Here is an 8,202-nt window from a genome sequence, read left to right as displayed (position 1 = left end):
GGTAATAATATTGGAGCTACCGGTAGCCGTTAAAATATATTCGGAGGTACTAATTAGGGTAGAAGTAAAATTATTATAGTCCTCGGGTATACGCTATACTTAAGATATAACTGAGGGAGAAGAATCTATTCTTATCTATTTTCTAAACTAAGATCTTTTTAGGAGAGGGTATCTACGATAATATTTCGCTTCCCTATAAAGTAACGGATTAAGAAGTAGAATTAGGATAGGAACTTAGCCTACCGAGCCTAATATAAATTTAGTTTCTTAGTAGTTATAAAATACTATAGGGCTTAATAATCGGAGAAGATACTAAACCGATCCTCTCGCTAAAGGCCTTTAAGCTCCGCCCTCTACTCCTTAAGTGCGAGGACAATTACGAGTATTTTATAATTATATATATTATACTGTTACTAGGCTTAATTAAGCTTCTTCGAATAGAAGCTTACTAGGTACTAATATCTATTAAGTTATATTTAGGATATTACTCCACTAATATACCTATTAGATATATTAGTCTTAATCTTAGTCGGAGCGGTTAGGTTATAACATACTAGGATTAGGGCCGAAGTAAGCTTCTCCTTAAGTCCCTAGAAGGCACTTTCGTAAGCCTCACTTTATTCGAAGGGTATATTATCTTCTGTTAGGCAATTTAATAGTTTCGCGATTCGGCTATAGTTCTTAACGAACCTCTAATAAAAATCGCAGAAGCTAAGGAACGATCGTATACCGCGAAATATTATAGGTTACTACTAATCTTAAATAATAGCAGTTTTAGTAGGATCTATACGGACCCCTTTAGTACTAATAATTATTGGAATATAGACCAATGCTACATAGAAAGATCTATCCTTATATTCAACATATAAGATCAGATATTGAACACGTGACCAGATTTTTCTTCTATCAAAATGATATTTTGACCACTTCTGATTCTGGTCCGCGGCCCTCCCCCGAACGATAGGCGGGACTATTTTCCTTTTAGGCATGAATGGTCCGTTCCTTCGGGGGTGCCTTCGGGCATATCTTGCCTGCGGACTTCGACCATGGTCTTCGGACCTCGGTGAACAGACTTCGACCCTCGGTCCCCTTAAGGATAGGCGGACCACTTTCCCTTAGGGATAAAATGGTCTACCTTTGGGCATGCACAGCCTGATACTGCGGGGAAGCTTTCGGGGTGGCTTAAACCGTCGATCCTTGACATCATTCTTTTGGCTTTTCTTCGGTTCCCTTCTTTGCCACCTTCATTATGTTGCTGCCTAGTATTTGTATGTATTGGAATATAGACCAATGCTACATAGAAAGATCTATCCTTATATTCAACATATAAGACCAGATTGCATTGATCACGTGACCAGATTTTTCTTCAATCAAAATGATGTTTTGACCACTTCTGATTCTGGTCCGCGGCCCTCCCCCGAACGATAGGCGGGACCATCTTCCTTTAGGGGTAAATAGTCCGCCTTCAGGCATGAATAGTCCGTTCCTTCGGGGGTGCCTTCGGGCATGCCTTGCCCGCGGACTTCGACCATGGTCTTCGGACCTCGGTGAACAGACTTTGACCCTCAGTCCCCTTAAGGATAGGCGGACCACTTTCCCTTAGGGGTAAAATGGTCCACCTTCAGGCATGCATAGCCTGATCCTGCGGGGGTGCTTTCGGAGTGGCTTAGACCGTCGATCCTTGACATCATTCTGTTCGCTTCTCTTCGGTTCCCTTTTTTGCCACCTTCATTATGTTGCTGCCTAGTGTTTGTACGTCATTTGTATGTTATTCTAGACGTCATTTCTAGGCTATCCTAGCCTACAAATACGTCCTTCTTGTCTAGCAGATAGAATCAAGTCAGTTCTACTTTCCTGAAGTCATTTCCACTTTCCTGAAGTCAGTTCTACTTTCCTCAAGTCATTTTCCACTTTCCAAAAGTCATCTCTACCTTCTTCCTTTGATCCTCAGGACTGTGGTTCTGCCTTCGTTTAGGCTATATCTGCTTATAGTCTATCCTACGACCTTTGACCTTCTACCTTTGTCTGGCACCGACTGACCCAGCCGGACTAAGGTTGATCCCACGGACTTAAGGGGCCACGATCTGCTTCGTGGTAGCTTTCCCCTTATATCCCAACAATAATAAACCCTAGGAAATAGGTACTCTGCTAATAGAACTTATACTTACCTAGGCTCGCCTATAAGCCGGCCTCACGGAGTTATTATAGGACCTTCTTTACGTACTGAATATATTCCTTAATTATCTCGCTATAAATTAGGATATTATCGATAAACGTAATAGCGATATTATCTAGGTAATTGCCTAGCGTCTCGTTAATAAACCTCTGGAATATAGTAGGCCTATTTATGACGCTAAAGGGTATTATCTTATACTTAAAGGATCTATAGCGCGTTCGAAAGGTGATAAGATCCTCTAAGTTAGGATATATCCGGATTTAATAGAACCCTTAACGAATATTAAGTCTTATAAGTATCTTAGCCTTCCTAAGCTATTAGAGAATCTTATTAATAAGTGGTAGAGGGTAATAGTCTTTCTTCGTAAGCGCGTTAAGCTTCCGATAATCTATATAGAGCCGCAGATTACTATTAGCTTTCCTGACTATTAGGATAGGAGATATATAGGGGGCCTTACTAGGTATAATAAAGCCTTAGGTAAGGTTCTAAGTAATATAAGCTTTTATTGCCTAGAGTTCTTCCTTAGATTACTTATAAAGAGGGTAGTATCCGGGCGTTATTCCCTTATTAAGAAAGATCTAATAATCGGTCGTACCTTAGTGTAGCGGTAAGGTATTTAAATCCTATTTTAAGAAAATATTAATATACTTATAGTACTCCTTAGGGATTATACTCTATATCTCTTAGTCTTTAGCCTATTATTAGGTATCCCGCTTCTCTTCTAAGATATAGTTAATCTTATAAAGAGAAGTAAGAAAGACCTTATTATCTTTCTTCCTAATATATTAGTAAAACCTAATATCTCCGATAAGTATAATTATATCTAAGGGACTAATATAGCGTTCTTAAGGTTTTTATAGTTACTATAGAGGCTCTAGATTATAGACTTAGTTACCCCTAAATAGAAGAAGCTTTCTAGCTATCCGCGATTAGGGGAAGTCATAAAATAACCTATTTTATTAGTTAATATCCTCTTAGTGTTAAGAATCTAGCTTTAGTCCTTTAAGAATAGCCTAAGAGAGAATAATAGGTATCTTCGTAGTTATATTATTCTCGAGACTAGGCTCCTCGGGCTAGATAAGTTATTCTTTTTAGTAGTCCGGGAGAACACCGAACTCCTTAAACTACGCCTAAGAATTAGGTTATATTATCCGAGATTAGTAATTAATATAGGTAAGCGAAGAAGTCTCTAGCTATTAAGAATTAAGGTTAATTTAAGGGTATAAGTAATTAATTTTCCTAGGTATCTATTATAGCCCTTAGTCGGGATTAAGTAAGGTAAGAGTAGAGTATATAGGCTAAATACCTTCGCGGCCTATATCGTAAGGGATAAATTAATATAAATATAACTATTTACTTTAGTATCACTAAGTGCTAAAATTAAAAGAGAATATCTATTATAGGCTATCTAAGTAATAAAACTAAGACTTTTGCTTAATCTAAATAATCTAGTTAAATCCAGAGAATAAAGTAATAACTTCTTATTACCTAGAAAGGAGACTTCTTTTAGATTTAAACTTTTCCTAACTAATTATCCTAAGAGAGATTAGGTAGCTATTTAAGTACCTAAAGTTTAATAGTAGCGATTATAGAGATAATATTCTTTTTTAGGTACTCGTGAGTTATATACCCTTACTTATAGTAGTTAAAGTAACGATCTTTCTTTATTAAAGTATTATATTTATTAACTAATAGTAGCTTATATAGAGCGATATCTATACTCTCGCGCTTTATGAAAAGTGACTATAAGACACGGGAATAAGTTATATTAGCTAAGACTCCTATAATAGCTTTAGAGAGGGTAATTAGTTTGTGGGAGATCCAGTGGGAGATCCAATAAGAGATCAAGTCTTATCCTTCGATGAATAAAAGAATATTTCCTTAATAGGAAACCTTAGGGTATGATATGATGATTGAAGAAGAATTAATTTTTTTTTGTAGAGAATTGCGGACATATTTATATCCAATCAACAATATTCTAGGCCTATATTAGACTTGCATTGTTTTAAGTCTAGGCCTGTCTTGCTTTGAAATCAATCATAGTCTAGGCATCATTTTTAGTTGTCAAGGCATCATTAATAGTCTAGACCTATTGTCAAGGCATCATTAATAGTCTATCCATAGAACACCTTTTAATAGACCTATTATAATTAGGTGGCTTTTCGTATTTACCTGACCAATTATAAAGATCATAGTCTTCTTGGATGACTAAAGGTAATGCTGACAGTCCTTGATAATGCTGACAAAGGTAATGCTGACAGTCCTTGAATATGCTGACATAGTTTATAGGACTTCTTAGCCTTAAATTAAAGGGTAATATTATAAGCTACGCTTTAGTAAATATAAATTAACTTATTAAAATTAACGGAAGTCTTATCTATAAGTAATATTATTTAGGTCTGCAGTAAGTTCGGTAGCTTATTATAAAGGTCTCGCTTCCGGCGATCCTTTAGTTAATTTATTTCTTTAATAAGATAAATGAATTTAGCGAGAAAATCGTAAAAGTCGTCCTTTAGCTTTATTATTAGATACTAATATTCCTAGTAAGCCTTAGTAATATAGTTTAGGTTCTAAAAGATACCCTTTAGGTACTCTATAATATCTAGGGTATCCTAATAAGGGTTTAAGGTATCTTATTTTAAATAAGGGGTAGATATAAAGAAGTACCTTCCCTTTATAATAGCTTATAATATAAATTATATAATATTTAGTAGTAAAATAATAATTAGCATTCGTAGCTAACTTATATTTAATTATCGTAGCCTAAGCGTTAAATTGAACTATCTTACTATTATCTAATATAGGAGTATTAGGTATTTTAGCTAATAGATAGCCTTAGGCTTTAGGGACTTAGGGGGTCTTAATAGTTTAGAGTATTTTAAGGGCTCGGCGCTACGGATTAAAGGAGCTAAAAAGTAAGGTTATTCCGTTCGCTAACTATAAGATCCTAGTAAGTAATAGCCTTATCTCGCTCTTAGGTTACGTTAATAATAGTAGCCTTAAGTTACTTATTATTAGTTTATAAAAGTTATACTAAATATTGTAGTGGGAGAACTGGTGACATAATGAGCCTATGTGTGGCCTCAGGCATAATTTAATGTCTGCAGTGCATAGTACATCTCCAGACACACTTAGAGAGAGACAAGTCATCTACCCAAATTCATTCAGGATTCACCCAATTTCTTCTATCCATAATGCAGCATTAAGATTATCCCGCACGGCCGCAACAGGGCATCAGTACGGCCTCATCCAGCATCCTCTACACCAGACAGGCTGTGTGTGTGTGTTGTCCAGTCTGCATCGCCAGACAGCCATCGAGCCGTTCCCATTTCAATATATATTTTTAGAGATCTATAGGTCTTATTAGGTCTAATAGGTCTCGCGCTAGATTAATTATTCCTATAGGCTATCTATATTCTTTTAGACTTTCTTTCGGAACTAATCCTTAGAGTAAAACTCCTAGCGGATAAGGTCCTTAGTCTCTAGGTTATCGATCTCGAAGCTAATTATATTATAGTGTCTTAATAGGTTCTAAGATAGGGTCGAGAACTTAGGTAGCTCCTATTTCTTAGCGAGCTTCTCTTAGATATTTTCCTTATTATCCCCCTCCTTAGAGAGGAGATTCTTAGTCAGTATAGTACGTCTCCCGCGTCGGTCACGCGACTTAGACTTCGTATAGATATTAGTTCCTTTACCTATAATATTATTTTGTTATAGCGTTCGGCAAAGGTTTGGTTCGGGGTTTATTTATTTAGTTTCAATTCGTTAAAGGGTATCACTAGTGGGGTAAGATAGCGATAGCGCAGTGTCTAATATCTGGACTGTACCCAGAGGCAATAAGAAAGAGAAAAGAGTAGTTTAGTTATATATTACCGACTAAGACAAAGAAGAATTCGTGTATTATTAACTGTTGGGATATAAGGGTAAAGCTACCACGAAGCAGATCGTGGTCCCTTAAGTCCGTGGGATCAACCTTAGTCTGACTAGGTCAGTCGGTGCCAGACAAAGGTAGAAGGTCAAAGGTCGTAGGATAGACTATAAGCAGATATAGCCTAAACGAAGGCAGAACCACAGTCCTGAGGATCAAAGGAAGAAGGTAGAGATGACTTTGGAAAGTGGACAATGACTTCAGGAAAGTAGAAATGACTTCAGGAAAGTAGAACTGACTTCAGGAAAGTAGAACTGACTTCAGGAAAGTAGAACTGACTTGATTCTATCTGCTAGACAAGAAGGACGTATTTATAGGCTAGGATAGCCTAGAAATAACGTCTAGAGAATAACATACAAATGACGTACAAACACTAGGCAGCAACATAATGAAGGTGGCAAAGAAGGGAACCGAAGAGAAGCGAAAAGAATGATGTCAAGGATCGACGGTCTAAGCCACCCCGAAAGCACCCCCGCAGGATCAGGCTATGTATGCCTAAAGGTGGACCATTTTACCCCTAAGGGAAAGTGGTCCGCCTATCCTTAAGGGACCGAGGGTCGAAGTCTGTTCACCGGGGTCCGAAGACTATGGTCGAAGTCCGCGGGCAAGGCATGCCCGAAAGTACCCCCGAAGGAACGGACCATTCATGCCTGAAGGCGGACCATTTACCCCTAAAGGAAAATGGTCCCGCCTATCGTTCGGGGGAGGGCCGCGGACCAGAATCAGAAGTGGTCAAAACATCATTTTGATAGAAGAAAAATCTGGTCACGTGATCAATACAATCTGGTCTTATATGTTGAATATAAGGATAGATCTTTCTATGTAGCATTGGTCTATATTCCAATATTAACAGAAGCAACTAAACTGGAGAAGAAAAAGAAGAGAGAAAGAGGGAAACGAGCATCTACGAAACAAACCCACTTCTATCCCGAATCGGGTTAGACCCACGGCTCCTTCCAGATCACGTTCCCCCTCAGGCCTCTCTCAGGCCACAAGACATTCATGCGTCACATATATAGTGGACTTCAAACGCCTCCTTTTTTTGATATTGGGTTTATATTATTATACTGTGATTATCATCAACGCGTACTCTCCTTCCCGTTGGAGGCACTGGGGCGGTGCCACAGGTTCCGACAAATTTGCACTACCATGTCTCTCATGGGTCTCTCTCTCATAGCCTAGATAATCTTCCTTTCAATCTGCATCCAATATATCAGCATTTTCCCATGCTTATACTTCCCTAGCCATACAAAGAGGTGATAAGCCCAGAGGCTTGTTGCTATCACGTTCACGGGTCTAACAACCGTATGTATCATCGGGTATCCATCATATAAACCTCGCTTCCGCTAGTTCGCCATCTCTACACCAGTGCGGCCTACGGTTCGTTCGTACAAGCACGACATTTAGCTTCGTGTCCCCCCCCCCCCTAAGCGAAGAAGGCCTTCGCTACCTTTACAGCCACAAAGGAGAGCATTACTAACATACAGGTTATACCAAAATCAGAATTATAGAAGAGTTACATGTCCAGATAAATGAAAATTTCAGTGTATTCAATTTAATGGAGTTTTGGTCAAAATAAATGCATTTGAATTTAATAGGTCGGGTTGCGTGGCCGGCTCGTTTACATGGGCCGGCTCGCTTACCGATTACTTTAATAGTACCTGGAAAACGATAGCCGGGACCTTCTAGGGATTATTTAGGCCGACCTTGGGCAGACCATCATCCACTGCAACACTTGTTCCTGTAGATGATGAACCTTGCTTCTCAAGATCTTGCTGGGCTGGGCCTGAACTGATCCGCCGACCGGTATCAAGTTAATATAAAGGAATAGTCACGATCGTCATACAGTGGCGTTGCAAAAGTTAGAAACCACCAATTCCCCACAATTCTTGACCGCGAGAGACCAGTAGCTACCTAAGATGGAATAGATAGGCCAGTCTATTCCATCTTAGGTAGCTACTACTCTGCTATTAGAAGGCGGAGACGAGAACAGTCAACAAGAGGTTTCAAACTTTTGCAACATCACTGTACTAAAAGTGCCTCGATCTATCGGCAGGTCAGTTTCTATCTCTAGGTAAGGATCTTTGCAAATGATTGC

The sequence above is a fragment of the Penicillium maclennaniae genome (genome assembly GCF_028827695.1).
Source record: "Penicillium maclennaniae strain IBT 15551 chromosome Unknown utg000005l:1.0-2652337.0:1.0-2654196.0, whole genome shotgun sequence".
In the NCBI taxonomy this organism is placed as follows: Eukaryota; Fungi; Ascomycota; class Eurotiomycetes; order Eurotiales; family Aspergillaceae; genus Penicillium; species Penicillium maclennaniae.
Note: the sequence above shows the minus strand (reverse complement) of the source record.